Below are 19,938 nucleotides of genomic sequence, written 5' to 3' on the forward strand. Positions count from 1 at the left end.
AAGCTTCACCCACTGACACCCTCTTAGAACTCTGGGTCTTCTGAGACCAGGTGGACAGACTGACATGGTTCTTCTGCAGGGTGAGCTCTGCTGGACTTCACGGGGTGACTTCTCACCTCTCCTGCTCCAGATTGGCCTGAGTCACCACCAGCCCTCATCTGGAGGACTAGGTCGCTAGTCTCCCTGTCTCTCTTTCCTCACCCAGCATCTGGGACCCTTTACACCGGAAAGCTGTGCTCCTACTCTTCTCAAATCTCACAGTGGCTCCACATTCCCACAGTGACCCACAGACCCCATAGGGGTGACTGTCTAGTACCTCTCTAACACCCCAAATCCTCCTTCCCTCCTTTTCTCCCTCTCTCCTTCTGCTCCAACTGAGCCTCACCTCCTCTGTACATACACATTCAGCACCCAGCCAGCCCCCAACAGGGTGGTTCCCTCCATAGGATCGTAATCCCTAACACCCCTCCCTCAGGGCTTTGATCCCATCCCACTATCACAATGACCCCCTTGATGGTCACATCTACCCCCACACCCCTCCCCCGCTGCTGCCCGACCTGCTCCCTGCCTGTCCTGCCTCTCAACCCCTCTGCAGTGGGGGTGGGATGGGTTTCATGTCTTTATTAGTCACTGTCTCCTCCAACAAAGCAGCTCTCTGAAGTTGGGGAACTTCTCCATTCTATACATAGCACATAATAGAAACATAATGGTGGAATGAAGTGAATTAATAACTAACAAGTTTTTGTGATGCAAATAAATCTAAAGCAAAAAATGAGAGGAAAAGTATTTTTACGTTTTTGTAAGTTACATTTTTTAAACACCATAAATCACTCACTGAGAAATAGTCATCCCTCCCCTCATGCTACAGCTCAGTGACTGCTCTTAACTACGTCATCACATTAGTGGTCGGGGAGCAACCCAAATCTTTCTAAAGCCAGGGCCCCCCACAAACAGCCATCCTTCCTGAAGGAAGAGCTCCCAGAGCCCCTGGGCCCCACCCACCCGAGGGAGACACAGGACAGGGAGGGACACACTCACCTTGGGATCCCCCCAGGGGCAGCTGAAGGAGAAGCAGCAGGGAGGGGAAGAGGCAGAGCACATAGCTGGGGCAGGAGCAGGGCGCCATCTCCTCAGTGCTGGGGAGAGAAAGGACAGGAGGTAGCCAGGCCCACACAGAGGAGCAGGGCAGCCAGAGCTCTGGGCTCAGGGGGGAGCAGGACCCAGGGTCTCCCCCCATTCCCCCGCAATAATACCAACAGGAGACTTTCTTACAGGTATATTATGTTAATAGGGGGAAGCATAAGCACACAGCTCTGACACCAAGAAAGGACAACGAGACCTCCATTCAGCCTTTCTGAAAGTCCCTGTGACTGTAGGAATGATTAGGTTTGCTTGGGAAAAAAACCCTGCAGCCCTTTCCACCCCAGTGGCCCAACACCACAGCTCCATTTGACTATCCATTTTGTTCCCAACATCTGGGCCCAGGGTCCAAACCACCCCCCCACTCATCTTCCTCACACCCAGTGACTCCCCAGGACAGAAGCCCAGACTCAGTCCCCCAAGAAGGACAGACAAGTGCCTGCTTAATGTCCTGCCCCTCTCGTTGAGAGCAGATGTCTTTGAGAAGCATCAGGACACACGACACTGTCCCCAAGGAGTCGGGGTCGCCCCACAGGCCCCTGTCCTGCTCTGTCTGCTTGTTCAGTTCACCTGAAGGTCAGTCCCTCCCCAGCCCTGACCTGCCAAGGCCAAGGACAAGGCCCTGCCCCCAACACAGCAGGAGGTGGGTCAAATCCCCACTGAGGGCTTCTTCCTCATCCTCATCCTCTCTAACTGGTGTAGACAGAGCAGCAGGAAAGGTAGATGAGTCCTGCTCATAGAAAACACCCTCAAACCACCTACTGACTGGGGTTGGTGGACGCAAGCAATGTTCCTGGGAGGGCAGATTCTGGGGGCTGATATGAGGTCCCTTCTGAACTCGGCCACTCTCTGTGTGACCTTCTTCATCAAGTCCCTTAAACTTCCTCCCTCAGTTTCATTATCTGTAACACGAGAATACTAACAGCATTTCCCTTCAAGGTTGAAGGTAGAATTACATGAAGCTGTATTTGAAGAGTCACTACATGTCATTAGAACAGCTCCTGCCACAGTGAGTGTTAACACATCATGAGATTAAACGACGACAACCCTCAGTGAGGTGCTGGTTCTTAGACGGCGCCATTTCCAATGCCACCTCCCACCCTACTCCATTCCCATCATATTCCAGCTTCCTCCTGACAGCCAACAGCTCCCCACTTTTCTAGGTAGAAAGATGTCTTCAAAACTTACATACCTGTTTTGAAAAGGTGGGACTTCTAGAGCATCTCTTGAAGCTTGAGAAGTTTCAGGGCTTACAGCAGGCCCCAAATCTTCCTGCAGAGTTTACACCTGAAGTTAGTGGCTCAAGAGCCAGGCTGAGAGCCAAGAGGCCCTCATGGTTTAGAGAAGTCAGTTCCCAGAGGCGTAGAGATTGAAGGGGGTCTGTAGAGACCAGCCCTGGAGCCCCAACAAAGCTCAGTCATGTTTCCAGGCTCCTTCCACCATTTGAAAGTGAAAGCTGAAATGCAATCCCAGCAGCCTCCACCCTGCCCTCTGGACAGTGTACCTTGGTTATCAGAAGGGAAACAGCAGGATCACAGGAGCCAGCAGAGGGGAGGGGCAGGAAATCTGGCACCCCTGCAAGCACAGGGGAGGCGCCCACCCGGCACCCACTTTTGAGCACCCACTGTTCTCCAGGCTGCTTGGCTTCCAGACCCAGAACTAGGAGTGAGTGCGCGGCCCAGTCAGGACTGACTCTGAGCCCCATGCAGGGCTCTGCCTGTGCCCGATGGTGACCACCCCAGTGACCCCATGGCAGCTGTCACCCCACATGGCAGAGCCTGTGAGGAGCCCCCAGAGAGGCTGTTTCTCTTTTCCTCACAGCATCAGACCCAAGAACCCCACACCCTGGACACCAGGAGTCAGCACTGGGCACCAGGAGCTGCCAGGACCTGGTCCTGCCCACACTGCGTGGACGGGGCCTGTGGCTTGTTCAGATGTTAATGTCACCCAAGACCTGATCACAGTGACCAGACCCTGTCCCTCCAGGACACGGGGTCACCAGGAAAAGCCTGATTTTATGGCCCCAAGGAAACTGGAGCTTGGACCTCCCCTCCCCATTCACTTCCATTGGTTTCTTTCCCCTTTTCTGTAAAGGGCATCTGTGCCCCCCAGTTATCTCTGCCAGAAACTCCAGGGTCATCTTCACAGTCCACTCCCCACCTAGTCTACTTCCAAAGCACCCAAATGTTCAGTCCATTTCCATGGCCAACACCTATTTCAACACACCTTCATTTTTCACCTGACCTAAAGGTCTTCCTCCCCACCTCCAGCCTCACCATCTCTAGTTCATTTCCTTAAAGCACATGACCCTCTCCCGTCAGCGCGTGCCAACTCCCGGCCTCATCCATTCAAAGGATCCCTCTGCTTAAAGGAGGGGTGACCAGGCTCCCCCTCCCTCTCTCACCCCCTCCCATTGCTTTCCCAGGGCCCCCCCTCCTGGTTCAGGTGACTCCTCCAATTCAGGGAGCTCTCCCAGCCTCAGGCCTCCTCACAGTCCCTGATGCTCCTGCTGCCTCTGCTCCCCAAACCCTCACCTTTCAGGCCTCCCCTGAAGTGACCTGTTCAGAGGGGCTTCTCCCAACCCCCGATGCCCATTGTCCCCCCCACTCATGCTTGTTGGGGTTGGGAGGCCTGTTCTCCCCTACAGCCCTATTGTGTATCATCTGGGAATCATGTGGGATCTGGGGGGCGGCCCTGTGAGTCTGTTCCATGTCCAGCAGGGAGGGGTCTCACCAGCCTCAGCTGAGCTTGTCTGCAGAGGAGCCGCTACTGCTGTCCATTGGCCACTCAGCCATATCCTCTCAGAAAACCCCTCGGTCCACTGAGAATAAGATATGTCACCTCTGACCTGAGCATCAGCCCCTGATGGGCACAGTGTCCACCACGTTCCCATGTCTGTTTTTCTATCTCCCCCAAACATAAATGGGTGACTAATCACATCTCACTCACCCTGAAACATTCAGGTCAGCACCTGTGTCTGCCCCCAGGCCTGCCCAGGGCTCAGGGTCATCAGGCAGTGACTCCTGCGAGTGTGACACTCACCACACTCCTGCCAGGTTGTTGTCCTCACATCACCTTCTACACACCAGGGATCCAACTCCTCACAGAGTCACAGCCTCACACCAGCAGGACTGTCCTGCCAGGGCTCACTCTCCCTCTCCTGAGGGGCCTGCTGTGTCTGTCTTCAGGGAGCCAGGCTGACTGACCCCTCGTGTTCGGAAATACACAGACCCCTGAAATGGCAGCCTGGTCTGAGATATTAAAATTCTGGGGAAAAACAGGATTTATGGATATACATGCATGTACCCCACTTTGTCAACCTTAAATGTTAATTTCTGACCATCTCCTCTTAGATGCAGTAATATTGGGAAAATCCATCTTAATCTAAAAATGATTATGTGTTTATGCTCCTCTCCCGCCACCAACCCTGTCTAATGAGGACAGTTCTCAGGTAATGAGATATTTTAGAGGAATTTAATGAAGAGATAGATAAAAAAAACCAAACTTCACTAAGCACCTAGGATCTGGGGTGCACAGATGGTGTCTGTGGCCCCTTATTCTCACACCTGCAGATAGAGATGAGGGTTCCCAGTGTCCTGCCCTCAGTGTAGCTACATTGACAGGATCTTCCAGTGGGGAGGGGCTGTAGCAGGATGTGCCCCACCCCCACTGCAGCTCCCAGCCCAGCCCAGCTCCCAGCACTACAACCCTGGAGGGGAGGGGAGCAGAAAGGGGACCTTGGACTCAGAACTGCCCCAGGAGGACACACCCAGAAACTTCATTTCCCCCTGAATGCTGCCCTTGAGTGGTGGGGTGGATGAGAAGGGACAGATCAATCACAGGACAGGTATCCCTGAATAATATGGGGTACCTAGACATGCTGCAGTAAGGACACACACCCCCCTCACTGCCTCTTCCAGCCCCTCAAGGCCTGTTCCTGCTGCTTTGTCAGCACACACTGAGCCCTGTTGACTGTTCTGTCTTATCAAATATAAATTATCCTGATCTTGATGGGTTAATAATTTACTTTCCTCTCTGTAGGACATGGGACACTTTAATCTTTGACTGTTACAAGTTCTTTTGAAATAGTTTTGATGGTGGATAAGAATAGAAAGACTGGAAAGGAGGTACCCTAAGACCAGAACCTGACTCATACAAGGAGGTGGAGGTCAAGGGGAATAACATGACCATTAACCCAACTGTAGAGGTTGTGACCCTTAGGCTCCAGTGCCTTATCATAAGGCAGAAGACCCAAGCAGGATCAGATGCTATAGGGAGTGGAGCACAGACCTGAGGGTAAAGATAAGGAGTTTGGGCCCACCCTGGAATCCCTGGTCCCTTTCTGGTTTTGCCTAGTTATCCAAAATTAGCAACAAATAGGCCACTCCATGGAGGAGTGAGCCCCTCACAAGGAGGAAAGGACTATATCAGTGCAGTCTCTGCACAGGATCAGAGCAGCACTCTCTCTGCCCACCTGTGCCTATGAAGATGCTTCTTTTCACCAACTCTCTTCCTCTGCAGGGCAGCAAGCAGCTTCTGGCTTGCCCATGACCTGTACCATGCGAGAACTTCTCTTCACTGACATCCCTCAGCAGAGGCAGGTCTACTGAAGGCTGCTCTCCTGCCCTTCCCTCTTGGGGCAGCTCTTCCTGCTGCCTTGTATCTATGCAAGTTTCTTTTATTTTTCTGTCCCTTCCCCTAATAAACCTGCCCTTTAAATGTAACAAATGTCTCTGTCTCATGGAGAAACTCGCCTGGGGAACTCACCGTGTGTTGCTGAAAGGGGAGCTCTGGTGACACCTTTCCCAGAGTGAACCCAAGGACCCCACACTCCAAACCCACTAACTCCAAAAACTCCATCAGTTTCAGGTAACTACCTAATGTAGCCCCCAAACAGTGGGAATGTAAAGTGAATTGTGTTTCTGAAATACAACTATTGATGGCAGATGATGGAGGATAAGGATAGAAAAACTGGAAAGGAGGTGCCACAAGATCAGAAACCTGGCCCACACAATGCCAAGAGCTAGAGGTGGTGTTATGGCAATTTCCCAGAGAAATCAGGTGGCACTCAGAGACATGGAGAGAGAGATTTACTTGTCATACTGGCAGGCTCAGTGGGATCGCTCCCTAAAGGCTGAGCACTCAAGAGTAAAAATGGCAGGGTTTTACACAGTTTGTATGAGGAAACTTGCTATCCCATCCATCATAGCATAAGCATTCTTTCTTTTTTTTTAAATGCAGATTTTTAAAATTTATTTATTTTAGATTTATTTATACAAGAACCAGGGTACAGATCAGATGTGCGGGAGGGTGAGAGGATTCACCAGAGACAGAGCAGGGGACAGAACAGGCAGACTGAATACAATGCTGAGGGGAGCAGCAGGTGCAACAGTAGAGATCTGCTGCACCATGTTGGACCCTCACCAGCCTGCCTGTATTGAACCAGTGCTGTAGAGGCTTCAGACAGCCTCATAGCCTGGCACTCAACCGCCTGTACCACCAGGGGAGGCCCAGCATAAGCATTCTTAATTGTTTGGGAAGGGGGTCAAGGTAGCCATGGCTACCACTAAGGACAAGCAGTGCAGTACAGCCAGCAACTTCTCTGCTCCAAAAAGCAGCAGAATCTAAGGAGCAGACTCCCCCAAGCAGAAGACTTGGAAAAGTAAGAGAATCTAAGCAGCAGACTTGGGAAACTTCCTGCTTCAGTGGAGGTAGGAGGGATTACCATTAACCCAGCTATAGGAACCAAGATCCTTAGGCACCAATGACTAGATCACAAAGCATAAGACCCAAGCATGTGTCAAGACTGCTGTGGGGTGTCAGGAACACAGACCTGAAGATGAAGATATGGAGATTGAGGCCATTGTAGACATCTGGCCCCTTTCAAATTTTACGTAGGTATTCAAAATCAACAATAAGCAAACCACTCCACAAAGGAATGAGCCCCTTCCAAAGAGAAGACTATATCAATGCAGTCTTTGCCCTGGCGCAGGGCCGCAGTCCTTCTGTTGTAGAGCAACCCCGATACAAAACGGGGTCCCTGACTGTGGGTTCTCACCCGCGCGCTTAAAAGGACTTATCAATGCTCTACTGCAGGCACACGTGAAAGGTTAATAAAAGGTTTATTTACAAGGGAAGGGGAAATGAGGAAATGTACAGCTCTGGGAGAAAAGTGGGAGACAAAGTTTTAAATGAGTCCTACCCGATCTGCCGATCAGGAATCCCAAAATGGCGCTCTCAGAGTTGGCCGCCAGCCAGGAGCGGTGAAGCCAGGAGGCGAGCGATCGCGAGCCAGAGAGACCCCAAGGCCCACGTGTTTGGTTTTTATATCCAACCTGGCTGACCAACTCTACCCTCAGGTCCCAGCCACCCTCCCTTGGTGGTGATGGGATTTGTCTTTCCCAGAGTCTTGATGGCTTTAGTCTGGAGTGGGGGTGGAGTCCACAAAGCCTGTATGGGATTAACTCAGGACATCCTTTCCCCCTAACAATCCCCCCCTTTCACTTTTTGCCACCATTTCCATGGTGATGAAGATCAAACATATGGATGCTGGGATACAGTCTCAGATGAAAGTTTTCCAGGGTTCCAGTCTGAAAGAAAACGAATCCTTCCAGGTATTGTCCATTGTGGAAAGCAAAAGTCCTCCATTCCTGGAAAAACAGTTCATCAGTCTCAGCCGAAAGAAAACATCTGGAGGCATTAGCCAGAACAAGACAGCAGATATGTCAAAATCACAGGAAAAAAAATGTTAAAATGGTTCAACTTATGCAAAAATGAATTCTCTCAACCTTGATCCCAAACTTTAACAGCATAGCAAAAGTTTGAACCATTTTAATATTCTTTCCCTGTGATTTTGATATATTTGCTATCTTGTTTTAGCCAATGCTCCAAATTTTTTTCTTTTGGCTTGGATAATGGACTATTTTTAAGTAATGAAACTGTCATACTGGACATTCATGGACAATGCTGCTAATTGTTGCTTCTCTTACACACATTGTAACCCTGAAAAAAAAATGTCTCCTAACATTACACCATGAGATCTGTGCCACCATAGATATGGTGGAATAAAAATTAAAAGGGGGGATTGTAACAGGGTGGTCCCCAGGAAAGGGGGAGGTTCCCTGCCCCACCCAAGGGAGGGTGGAGCTGAGCAGGAAGAGGAGAAGCTGTAGAAGAGACTGAGGAAGGAAGGAAGCAGGATGGAGCCAGGAGACACGTGAAGAAACTGCGCTTGTCTTTTGGTCGTGGACTGGGTGACACAGATGTGGGTGAGACCCATGGGGAGGTGACCATGGCAGCTTTTATCTTGATGTTGATTTTGCTCTTTTCCTTCCGGGCTTGTCTGGTTGTTTCTGGCCCTTTTCTGTGGGTCCCCACTGGAAGATGCTTTAGACTTGTGGCAGGCTTTGGGGCCTTGCTCTGGGCCAATCCCATTTGGATGGACTTTTACCCACGAAAGGATGGGTAACTTTGGGTGCTTCATTTAGAAACTAGATTCTTTGCCTTACCTGTATTGTTTTTTAGTTTTATTAAAGTTTCTTCCCATTAAAGTCTCATATGTTTTGTGTTGATGCGGCGGATGGCAGAACCCATTTAGAATAGGCAGGTTTGCGGGGTTTGGGCTGCCCCTCTCCCTGCCCTATAACACTTCTGCCCACCTAATGAGGCTGGTGTGTGCTGTTACTGTGATCACAGCTTGTGCTGCTGCCGCTTTTCACCCTGATAATCCTACAAGTTCTTTTCTAGTGAAACCATATGAAGGAATTCCCAGACTTTTCAGCTAAATAAGCAGAGAGAAGCAAAGTTTGTCTTAGAGAGTAAAGAAAGTTTTATTTAGGGAAAAAGGACAAAGAGCAAAGACTCTCAGATATAAAGTACCTGGGAGGGGCAAAAAAGCGGTTATGGAGTCTTGCTTCGGGAATATATAGTTTCTTTCCCTCATTATTCTAAAGTTTCATCATCCTCTCTGTGACTGGTTAGTTCTTGGGGGTCTCACTTAATCTGCTACTGTGCTTGGGATCTTCCTACATTGCATCCCTTATCTTTTGTCGCCCTTGATCAAGAATGTCCTGTTGCCCTTGTTGCCTGGAGTCCTGGGGTGTTTGACTATATCCCTTTGGAATTTGTTGCCTTCATCTATGGGTCTTCCCTATTCCTCTTGTTGACCTTATCTCTGGGGTTTCTCAGCTCTCCCAAAGTCCCCATCTACACTGTCCGTAAAGCTACCTGATTACCCTGACTTGCCCTATGACTCACTATGTGCCTGTGTGGGTGCTTCCTTTTCACCAACTCTCTCCCTCCACAGGGCAGCAGACTCCTGCCTGTCCATGACCTGTACCATAACGGGACTTCTCACTGACCTCCCTCAGCAGAGGCAGCTCTCCTCAAGGCCACCCCCGTCAACCATGCAGACCTTGTAAAATGTAGCAGGCCTCTTAAGGCCTAAGTTTCTTAGGCTGTCTCAGAAGGGCAATTTAGGAAAATTCTACTCCAAAACAATAGAGGCCAGGTTCCCGTCAGAAAAACAAGATACATGTGCAATTTGTACCAGGAACCCAGGTTGCGGTGAAACACTTTGTTGCTTGTAATTGCTTGTTTTTTGCTTCTGTATTCCCACTTGTTTTGGCATCTGCATACTCCCGTATACCGTTTTCAGCCTTAAAAACTCTTGTCACCCTCTGCTTGGGACTGTTCCCTATGAGAGGGACAGTCACCAGCCGGGGGACAGTCGCCAGCCAGCTAATAAAGGCTTGTTTCAAATTTGATTCAGATTCTGGTCTGTGTCTGGGGGAGACTCTCCAACAGCCTCTCTCAGCAAACCTGTTCCTTTCAGAGAAGCCCATTCTGTCCTTTTTATCTATGCAAGTGTCCTTGATTTTTCTCTCCCTTTTATAATAAACCTGCCCTTTTGGATATAACTAACATCTCTGTGTCATGGAGAAATTTGCTGGTGCTGCTGAAAGGGGAGCTCTGGTGAAGCCTTTCTCAGAGTGAACCCTAGGACCCCACACTCCAAACCCAACCACACTGAAAACGACATCAGGAAGGATTAAAACCTTTTCTTGAACTTGCAACCCAGTGAAGTTTGATTTATCTTGACACAATTAAGATGCAAGTTTCACTGGATCATCATCTACTACAGGAAATCATCAAAGCAGTTTTCTGACTGTTTAATTGCTGGGCAATGCAGGGCAGATAAAAGTGGGGATTAGGAAAGTAAAAGAAACACACAGTTGTAATGCAAACATCCCAAACTGGGTAGGCTCATGACGGGTTCTAGCAGCCGTATTGATGAGAAAGTATATTATTGAGCAAGTGAATATAATAAAGATTCCAGCAGAACTTCCAGCCCAGGTGCAATGAACATTCCAATGCAGGCATAATCAACAAGTTTGCTTACTTACAACTCCTTCCCCTTCAAGATTCATGGCCAGGGCCTCAGCACTCCTATCTATAAGGTCGGGCAGCCAACCAGCTGGTCTGTCTCTCCAAGGCCATCCCCAAATGCCTGCATCATCTTTCCCCCCTTGCCTTGCCCTCCTTGACTGGGGACTTTCTGCAAATGGTTGTGCCTGTTGAAAAACGATGTAACAGACATGGAGATAGTTGTGTAAAAAAGGAATCCTTGGTCTTTAAACATGTGCTCAGACCTTACAGGGCTACCCAGGTCTGGAACCTCATGCATGAGTAATAAATCTTCTGACCTCACCATTCCTGAAGTACCGCTTGTTCTTCCTCCACCTGGGTAAACGGCTAGAATTTATTTCTGCAACATTTTGGTGCATTGGCCCTTTGAGCCATGGGCTTAGGAGTGGAAGAGGGGAGGGAGAGACAACGAAGGGGAAGCAAGCTCTGCTGAGGACTTTCAGTGGTCTCTGACTTGATTGCTCCTACCCAGCCCCCACGATGCCTTCCTGGCCAGTCTTCCAAAGGGCTGAGTGAGGCCAGTACTTGGTGCCAACATTGGATCAGGTAAGGTCCCGGGACCCGGGTTCCCATGTGACCTGCCCAGAGTGTTAGAAGGAGAGGCTGATCACCTCTCAGGGAGACCTCGAGGATCTCGTGATTTTGGTTGGGAACCTTGGAACTCCCAGAAGGGGAGGGATGGTTATAACCTCCAGTGTGTGTGTGTGTGTGTGAGAGAGTGTGTGTGTGAAATCTCCACAGCTGCAGCTGTGCAGATAGATTGGGCTTTACCTATGGTTCTGTTGACAAGTCATATGGCTGAAAGGTGACTGGACTTGTCAAAATCTCTGAAAGGGGGACGGCCAGGAAAGCATCTGTGTGCTCCCCCTTCCCGGGCTGCAACATTAAATAAAATGGGAGGTAATTGGAGCAAATTGATAGTCCTCGAGATCTTGCTTTAAAAAAAAGGAAACTGATAGGGAAATTTCTGCCTCACTTTCTTTAGAACCTGAGGGGCATTCTTACAAATATGATTTGAGAAATGTTTTCTTATCTGAAGGAGTTAGTTATAAAGAAATATTTAAAAGTAAATTAATAATTGTTGTCAGCGTCAGAAATACTGGTAAAATAGCTCTCTCTAAAAATTAGTGCAAATGGCCAAAATTCTAAATGGAAGAGATCTCTGTGTCTGTGTCTTTGCCTTTGTGCCTTTGTGTCTCTTATCTCTGGGGGGTTGCTGTGTTAAAATATGATAAATGGCACCTATATTAATTCTAATAGAAAAGAACCCAAATTTTGAGGTTGTGATCTAAAATTTTTGGTAAACATAAATTAGTTCAAAATGTATAGCTTAATTGAAGCATTTCATGTCTTAAATTTATAATGTTGGGAATTAATAGTTCTATTTATGTTTAAATGTGTTTATTTGGGGGGGTAGAAACAAAAAACTTGGAGCAGTCAAAGTTATTGACCTGGTCTATGTTAACAGAGATAAATGTGGGGCCTCCCCTGGTGGCACAGCAGTTGAGCACTGGGCTGCGAAGCTGCCTGCAGCCTCTGCAGTGCCGGTTCGATCCCCGGCCCTGCCATCAAAAGTCCCACATGGTGCACAGACCTCTCCGGCCGCACACTCTGTCTGCTCTGCTCCCTGCTCTGGCTCTGGTGAATTCTCTTACCCTCCTGTGCTTCTGACTGTACACAGTGCTTGTATAAATAAATAAATATATTTTTTTAAAAAGGCAAAACAGAGATAAACGTGGATAAATGGGGTTTGTTTATACCTGGACTTATTTTGATAAAATTCTTTTCTAAAAGGACTAACCCACTATTTCTTCCCTTATTTTTCCTTCCCTTACCATAGACAAAAAAAATCTCTGATATATGAAATTGTTTTGTTCATAACTCTGAACTCCCTATCCTAAGAAAAACTAAAGCTACCATTGGTATCTCTATCTTAAATCTGTTCTTTTTATTATTATTCAAATGGTGGTATATTTCTTTTTTTTTTTAATAATAAATTTTATTTTTATATTCCCCCATACAATTGCAAACGCCCCATTCTGACCCCAACCCTTCCCCTCCCGCCCCCCACCCCCCAAAAAGTGTCTCTGGTTCATAGTTTTTTGTTGATTTTGATTTTCACTTTCTTATAGTTATTCATTTTCCTGGTCCCTTATTTAAGTTTTCTAGATTCCTGCTATGAGTGAGACCATCCGGTATTTTTCTTTTTCTTTTTGGCTTATTTCGCTGAGCATGATCCCTTCCAGCGCCATCCATGTTGCTGCAAATTGCATGTGTTTATCTTTTTTGAATGCTGAGTAATATTCCATGGTATATATGTACCACATCTTCTTGATCCAGTCATCTATTTTTGGGCATTTGGGTTGTTTCCAAAGCTTAGCTATTGTAAACAGTGCTGCTATAAACATAGGGGTGCAGGTGCTCTTTGGAATTGATGTTTCTGTGTCCTTTGGGTAAATACCTAGGAGTGGAATTGCTGGATCATATGGAAGCTCTATGTTTAGTAGGTCCAGAAATCTCCACACAGCTCTCCATAGTGGTTGGACCAGTTTGCACTCCCAAAATGGTGGTATATTTCTCCTATAAAACTAAGGATCTACTAAGCTTAATAATGAAAATTTGTTGACTACTTAATGAGCTTTTGGTGTAGTTTTGCTTCTTATTGTAGGAAAACTAAATGTTATTGTCACCTAAAAAAAAACAAAACAACACAACAATATGTGGTTATGTATGAGTTATCCAGCACAAAGGAATAATAACATAACAGCTCTTACAATGTCTTGAAGTGAAAATTGTGAGGCTGACCTGTTAATTAATTAGCTGAAGTGATGTTGGGATAAGGCTCAGTGTGGATTAAAAGTTTCAGGGAATGACTGATTTCTCTGGCAGGCACCTCAGTCTTGTGCCCCGATGACCAGATGACCTCTTGGGAGTCTCCTGCTTCTATACTCCCTGCTTGCTTTATAGTGCGAATGGATGCTCTGTTGCCTAATTGCTTGGGGGGGGGGGGCTGGGGGCGCGGAGGCGCTCAGACTTTGGAAAAAGGTCTCCTCTGGGCCTGCAGGCATAAATAAAGATGAAACTCTGGCATAACAGTCTTACAATCTAAAAATTAAAAACTAGAATGTTGTAACACTAAATGCAAATAAAGTGAGGTGTGTTAAGAAATATATTTAAAACAGATATGTAAAAGGTCTTGGAAAATTTAGTGGTCAAAACAAAATGGCTATCTTTGAAAAAGCAGTGCAAAATAAGAAGGAAAAAGTGTTTAAGACCTGAGAGAGGTATCTTAAGAAAATGCTATATGCTAGAATGACTTGTTTTAAAAATATTTAAGTTTATTATCAGTCATGTACTTCTTATGAAAAAACAAACTTAAATTTCTTTTTCATGTGCAGTAAGGACTCAAGTATTCTTAAACTGCTTTTACTGGCTTTTTTTGTTTTTTGTTTTAAGATTTATTTATTTATTTATTTATCTATCTATCTATTTATTTATTTATTTATACAAGCACTGGGTACAGTCAGAAGTGTGGGAGGGTGAGAGAATTCACCAGAGTCAGAGCAGGGAGCAGAACAGGCAGACCGAGGAAGCACACTGCTGAGGGGAGCAGCGGGTGCAGCCGGAGAGGTCTGTCATGCCACGTGGGACCCTCACCGGCAGCCCAGGATGGAACCAGCACTGCAGAGGCTGCAGGCAGCTTTGCAGCCCAGCACTCAACCGCTGAGCCACCGGGGAGGCCCTGTCTTAGGACGCTTAATAAATTATTTTTCCTGTTAGGAAAATGCTAAAACACATTGGACCAATCTAGAGATGTTAAAATTCATAGAAAAAATATTGTCATTGAAGGGAAAAATTATACCTTTTCAGCATATATAAAAATTGATTAAAATGTTCTAAAATATATGAGATTTTTAAAACCTAGTATGTTCCAGTGTAATATTATTGGACAATTCTGATTATTCTGAAATATATGTGTGTGCATGTCACAAAATTGAGCAAACATCCTTGTCTTTAGCCTTAAACTGTAATTTTAGGTATGGTTATTTTCAAGTTTTTGTTATTCCTAAAGGTTACTTGTTGAGCTTTGTCTTCAGAAAGCCCACAAAAAGAATCTGTCAATATAGATATGTTTTGGAATTGAGAAGACTACCAAGCTTATTAAAAAATTGTATTTATAAAAAAATACTAACAGAAGATCGAGACTTAAAACACAGGAAAAGTAGACTGATGAGGACTTGTATAATAGTTAATGACTTTTAAAAAATATTTTTGGTCTTTAATGTTTTGTTTTGTTTATCTCTAGAAAACTTGTCTTTAAACTGGACTATGATCTTAGCAGTGGCAATTTGCATCTTTTTATGTGCAAACTGGAACATTTGCTTTTCTCTTCTCATCCCAACAATGTGTAGGCAATATTTGTACTTCTCAAGACAATGTCTGTCTTTGCATAATCTCAACAGGCAATTTTATTTATTTCTCCTTAAACTACAAAATTAAACATGTTTTGTTCCAAGGCTTTCATTGAAATTCTTCTGGGGGTAAAATTTGAGCTGAGCTGAGAAGAGCGAGCCAAGAAGAGCCTGTCACCTTGTTTACTGGGTTCACAGCCCTCCAGGAAAGGTGAGGAAGCTGCTTACATTGACAGGACTGGAAAAACCCTGGAAAAAGCCCTGGGAACCTTAAGAAGAGGAAATCTCAGGTGAAGTCTGGTAAGACTGTGAGTTGGATGAAACCTGCATGGACTGGGTATTAAAAAGCTCACTCCAGGCTGTGGCGTTTTCAACAAAGCCAACAACATTCTGCTTGGTTATTCTGCCCTGTGAGTTTATGCAAATTTAGGTAAAATTATTTAAAATTAGATTTGGTTTTCTATTTTACAGAATTGGGATAAGGGTAGAGAAAAATTATGTCTCAGTAACTATATTAGTCTCTGGTCTTTCTCAGTGAGGGCTGTATCCTAAATGTCATCATGTTGAGGAAGGGAAAAAGCCATCCCTATTACATTTAGGACTATGATATCTTCTATACCTTATTACTGCCACTCCGCCACCAAAGACTTAACATCGTGTCGGGAACTGTGGAACCAGCAAGTGCAGGCCTTCCATAGTAACAACCCCATTCAGCAGGAAGCAGCCAGAAGATGCAAAGGCCCTTTTTCCCATAGAAATGGAAGGTCATAACAGAGACTGGGGATTATGATGCAGTTAACAACTTTGTCTTTCTTGTATTTCTTGCAATTTCCCCCATGTTTGAGACAGATGATGCCCTGTGAGAAACCCACAAGTGTATCAAAGAGGGGAATGATGTCCAAGGAGAAAGGAGTTAAACAGCAGAGCCAGCTAGTGCCCACCCATCTCTGTGCCAACCCCGTCCCCCTCCCCTTTGCAGACCCTTGCCCATCTCCCCTTTTTTTTCCTTTGTAAAAGTCTCAGGTTCCACCCCCTTGGGTGCATCACTCTGAAGTGAAACGGGCCTACAAACCAGAAAAAGGACACTTCAGCTAGCAGATGGACAGCAGCCCCTGACCCTGAGAATCCCCTTCACTTGAGGCTACACCTTAGACATCAAGCCCTGTTCCAGCCACACTCAGAAAGCTGGTCGGTCTAAGCACAGCAGAAGCTTGAGGACATTCTACATGCGTGACCTCTTGCCAGTTCTTTTTACTGTTCCTGTAGTGACTGTCTTTGCAGTCAGAATAGCCTCAGTGGGTGGGCCCTGATCTCTAGGATTGGGAGGCACGCCTTCTTGCCTTCGGCTACCTGATACTGTGTGTGGCCATAACTGTTTTCAAACGTTTGCTAAAATGAGCCTGCTTGCCCGTATCCTCCTACACCTGCTCCTCACCCTTCCTTCTATATGTGAGTATTTGTCTCCCACACCCTGAGTAACTGCAATTAAGCCAGGGTGTGTACACAGCCTGACAGAAGGGCCACAAAGAACAAGGGAGCTCTCTGTTCTCCCACACCCTGGGCTTCTTCTGGTGGTTCCCCATAGACACCTGTGTCCCGGCTAATCAGTGCTGCACACACAGCTCTCAAGCGCTCAAACATGGCATTTGCTTAGGGCCAGGTCATGCCAGTATGAGGGAGTCATACTTGACCCAGGTTTTTTCCCTCCAATGGTGCCCCAAACTCCTCCTCAAATCTCATCCTATGTCCTGTGTCTCTAGGGAAATGCACAAACCCTTTGACTATCACATCTAAGATCTGTGCCACAGACAGCCCTTACCTGGCCTGTGCTCAGGGAGTGTATTAGTGTGTTACTCCACACAAACAATGGTACTTTGTTGTAAATTTGACGCCTAACTTGTCTGTTTTAACTAAAAGAGATACACTTCCAATGTTAAAATCCCCTCACTGGATTGAGAGTCCCCCTGACCATCCCACTTGTAGGGGCCTGCTGATTACATCCGGAGCAGCTGAGGTAAGAGTGCCTCAAATCCATCATGAAGGTCCAGGTGGCTGACTCCTAATAGATTAGCCCTAGCTCTCCAATGCCAACTTGACTCCTTGGCAGCTGTAGTGCCCCAGGAGTGGCAATGATTAGTGGACCTGCTCACTGCTGTCCAAGGAGGTATCTGCATGGCAGGGAAGAGGCCCTGCAGCAGCCAACCAAGTAAGATTCCTCCTCCCCGGGGTTCCAGTGACTCTCACCTCATAACAGCCGCTGGGTAAGAATCAGGGTTCCCTTAAAAAAAAGGTATATAGGTAATGCCCTGTGAGAAAAATAACTCACAAGGGCATCAAAGCGGGGAATGATGAGAAAATATATTATTGAGCAAATGAATATAATAAAGATTCCAGCAGAACTTCCAGCCCAGGTGCAATGAACATTCTAGTGCAGACATAATAGACAAGTTTGCTTAATTACAGGTACTTCCCTTTCAAGATTCATGACCTTGAATCTTGGGCCTCCCCAATGGCCCAGCGGTTGAGTGCTAGGTTGCGAAGCTGCCCGCAGCCTCTGCAGCGCCGGTTCATTCCCTGGCCAATGATGAGGGTCCCACATGGCGCGACAGACCTCTCCTGCCACCTACTGCTGCCCTCAGTCTGCCTGTTCTGCTCCCTGCTCTGGTGAATTCTCTCACCCTCCCATGCGTCTGACTGTACCCATGGAGCCCTTGGTGGCTTTTTCAGGTTTTTATTGAGCTTTTGCTAGGTACACGGCAGGCAGGGGTGCTGGGGGTGTCAGCAGGCTGGCAGACCTCCCAGCCCCCGGCAAGTCTTCACTCTTTCTAGGCTCTCTGGCTTTCTCATTCTCGCTTTGCTCTCTCCTCCTGTTACTCTTTCTCTGCTGGCATCCCTGAGACACTGGGGATGTATAAACAAAGTTATACATTTATTTGCTTATTGTATAAATAAATAAATCTTAAAAAAAAAATTCATGGGCAGGGCCTCAGCACTCTTACTACAAGGTCGGGCAGCCAACCATCTGGTCTATCTCTCCAAGGCCATCCCCAGATGCCTGCATCTTTCCCCCCTTGCCTTGCCCCTTTGTCTGGGGACTTTGCAGCAATGGTTGTGTCTGCTGAAAAATGATGTTATCCATGTAACAGACATGGACACAGTTGTGTATAAAAGGAACCCTTGGTCTTTAAACTGGTGCTCAGACCTTATGGGGTGTAAGGACAGGAACTGGACACAGTGCAGGTTTTTTGATGCCATACAGACTGGGTAAAGGAGGAGTCAGAGTCTTCAGTGGTTTTGCAGGTTTTTATTGGGATTACCAGGTACACAGCAGGCAGGGGCACTGCGGGGCCGCTAAGCTGGCAGGCCTCCCAGCCCCCAGCAGGTCTTCACTCTCCTGCCTTCTCTCGGTTTCTGCTTCTCTTGCTTCTCTCTCAGCTTCTCCTGGTGTCCCCATGACGCCGCCCTTAACAGCCCAGTCTCAGCCCAGGTGAATCCCATCTACCTCTGCCCACACCCTACTCCAGGTGCCCGCCATCAGGCATGCATTCAGGACAAGGATCCATCATCTATCCTGATTGCGGGAGGACAGAAAAGCCTGACATTTTTTCCTTACCCTACATGGGGTTACCCAGGTCTGGGACCTCATGCATGAGTAATAAAGCTTCTCCTGACTTCACCATTCCTGAAGTACCGCTTGTTCTTCCTCTGTCTGGGTAAAGGGCTAGAATTTATTTCTACAACAATGTTTTATCTGTTTTCATGTTCACTGCTGTACTTTGCCGCACTCCGCTGTACACAGTACTCCACTCCAGGTGTCCCCCATCAGGCATGCATTCAGGACCACAGGGATCCTAATGGCGGGAGGGCAGAAAAGCCTGACAATCATTTACCCTACACAGTAATGGCTTTAGTTTCTACTTCAAAATCCCCTCCTTCCTGACCAGCAGGACCCTGACTGGGGGCTGAACTCTGCCCTGGCACAGGGGGTCTCCCCCTCCTCTGAGCCTGCACATCTTTCCCTCTGGGGAAGAGACTCCTCCCAGCCCAGGCTGTCACCCCATCACTGAAACAGCCACTTAAGTTGTCCCAGGGGTGCCCACAGACGCTCACTAGTCCCCAGGGATGGTGTCTGTTGTAGGATAAGGAAAATTAGTCTTCTTCCACCCTCCCACCATTAGCATTAGTGATGGATCCCTGCGGTCCTGCATGCACGCCTGATGGCGGGCACCTGAGTGGGGTATGGGCCTCCATAGGTGGACACACCTGGGCTGAGACTGGGCTTATAAGGGTGGTGTCTCCGGGATGCCAGCGGAGAAAGAGTATCAGGAGGAGAGAGCAAAGTGAGAATGAGAAAGCCAGAAAGCCCAGAAAGAGAGAAGACTCGCCAGGGGCTGCGAGGCTTGCCAGCCTGCTGACACCCCCAGCACCCCTGCCTGCCGTGTACCTAGCAAAAGCTCAATTTAAGCCTGAAAAAGCCACCAAGGGCTCCAGAACTCTTTTTTAACCCATCTGCCCAGATGATAGAGATCCCATTCTGTGTCTTTGTGGCACTACACTGTCCAGAGCCCTGGTCTATGCAGAATCCTCCTGGCCCAGGCCCTTACCTACCTCCTCTGGGTGGGCCCCCCTCTGTGTGCTGGGTCTGACTGTCAGGGAATGAGGAGGTTGCATCCCCCCACTGTCTGAGATGGATAAAGGGAAAGGGCTGAGACCAGAGAGAGACATTCTTATAGAAATTGTAATAAATTTATTGCAATAATACATAATCAAAAGATTAATAAGAAATTAAATGGAAAGGAAGTTAACAGAGACAAAGATGTGAACTAAAGGAAAGAACAAGGTAGACAGGGAGGGGAGGAAGGAAGGGCAGGACCTCCCTGCACTCAGCTAGACACACCTGGGATGAGGCCCCAGGTTGGATACTACCTCCCAGAGAGTCTCCAGCATGTTCCTGTTGGGA

The sequence above is a fragment of the Talpa europaea genome, assembly GCF_964194135.1.
Source record: "Talpa europaea genome assembly, chromosome: 2".
NCBI classification, from domain to species: Eukaryota; Metazoa; Chordata; class Mammalia; order Eulipotyphla; family Talpidae; genus Talpa; species Talpa europaea.